The following is a 1,795-nucleotide window of genomic DNA, read 5'->3' on the forward strand; positions in this document are numbered from 1 at the left end:
GCACAAAGCCTCACACACACACACACACACACACACGTCCACGCAGGGGCTACCTGGAGGCTGGACTTCTCTCCAGCCCAGTGTGTGCACCCAGCCTCTCAAACCCCCACCGTTCTGTGTCTAGAGCTGGCTCTGAATGCCAGATCACCCAGGTCAGGGTACAGGGTACCCGGAGGAAAGGCTCCTGGGTCACCAGGAAGTCAGTTTCCCAACTGTAGCAGAGGAGAGGTGAGGGCACCTGAGGGGAGGGGAGTTGGGTACACAACCCTCCCAGGGAGCCTGCCTCTAAGGATGTCTCCGTCAGCCGGGTAACAGCAGGGGTGAGCCTGCAACAGACAAAGATACAGAGATGGAGAGACAGGAGGGGCAGAGACCCAGAGACACAGAGAGGCTTAGAGATCAGGAAAGATGGAGACCCAAAGACACAGGAGCGTCAGGGACCGAAAGAGACCTTCAGGACATGCAGAGAGTGAGCCAGAGAGAGACAGAAAGCTGGTGCAGGCTGGGGTTGGGCTGCATCCAGGTAGGGGAAGGGCCGGAGGCTGGGCCACTCTATGGAGGTGGGAGGTGGGAGGTGGGAGGTGGGAGGTGGGAGGTGGGAGGTGGGAGGTGGGAGGTGGGGGTGGCCAGGGCTTCAGGGAGGACACACAGCCGGGCAGAAGGTGAGGGACATCTTGGTGAGATTTAGGTGAATAATAGTTTAAAAATAGCAACACCAGCTGCCATTGACAGAGCTTACAACAAGCCAGGCCCTTCCCAAGTGTGATCGCATTTCATCCTCAGGCAACTTTATGGGGGAAACAATTATTGTCCCGTTTCCCAGATGAGGTAAGTGAGTCCTCAGCATGTTTTCAGCTAGCCTCACAGCTGTCCCCACCCCTGGCCTCCAAACACAGAGGGGCTGGCTTACCATTTCCACAAAGCAATGTGAAGCTGGAACAGGTGAGGAGCTCTGAGCTTCCGCTGTGTGCTGGGGAGTGGGCTCAGGAGATGCGTTGGGCTGTGGGTTGGCACACTGAAAGGTACAGGCCGGCTGAGTCACAGCACCCCCTCTGGGCTGGCACCAGAGCCGTCCACCCCACACCTGTAGGTGTGCCAATGAGGGCCGGCTGAGGCCATCTGCAGCCTGTGTGCTGCCAGCAGCGGGTGGAGGCAGGAAGGGGCCTCCTGCCCGTTGCCCCCTGCTGGCCAGGCTCCCCCAACTCCCCACAGGAGGACCCTCCCCACCCTCCTGGAGGTTCTGGAGGTGCCGCTGTTTGCCTTGTGCTGGGGGTGAGGGTGCCCCCCAGCTGCAACACCTCCCGCTACTCCCTGCTGGACACCCCCCTTCGGCAGAGCCGCCTGGAGAGATCACAGGCAGCCACATGAAAAGGAATTTTTCCCAGGCAGAGCTGAAGTTGAAAGCTGCCTCCCACCGCCCCTGCCTGCCCCTGCTGTGCCAGGCCAGGCTGCTGAGGCCCTGGCGATCGAAGGGAGCTTGTGACACCTGGGAAGGGGTTGGGGGTCAGCGCCACCCCAACCCAACATGGCTGCTTTCTCCTCTCAGGACAATGACAGAGATAGCCCATCTCCCCCACCTCACTGCCCACTCAGCCTCAGAAATCGCTCCAGCTCTCACCCACCTGAAGCCAGTGCCCAACACTGTCAGGAAGTCCTTCCTCAAGTCTAGCCTCCATCTCAGCCAGGCTCAAAGCAGCTGGGTGAGAAGAATGCTCCCCCAGTGGACGGCTAAGCCTCCTCCTTCATGTTGGTCTCTGTGATGTACAGGGAGGGGCATGCCACTGCCACCCCTTCC

The sequence above is a fragment of the Symphalangus syndactylus genome, chromosome 7 (genome assembly GCF_028878055.3).
Source record: "Symphalangus syndactylus isolate Jambi chromosome 7, NHGRI_mSymSyn1-v2.1_pri, whole genome shotgun sequence".
Taxonomy (NCBI): domain Eukaryota; kingdom Metazoa; phylum Chordata; class Mammalia; order Primates; family Hylobatidae; genus Symphalangus; species Symphalangus syndactylus.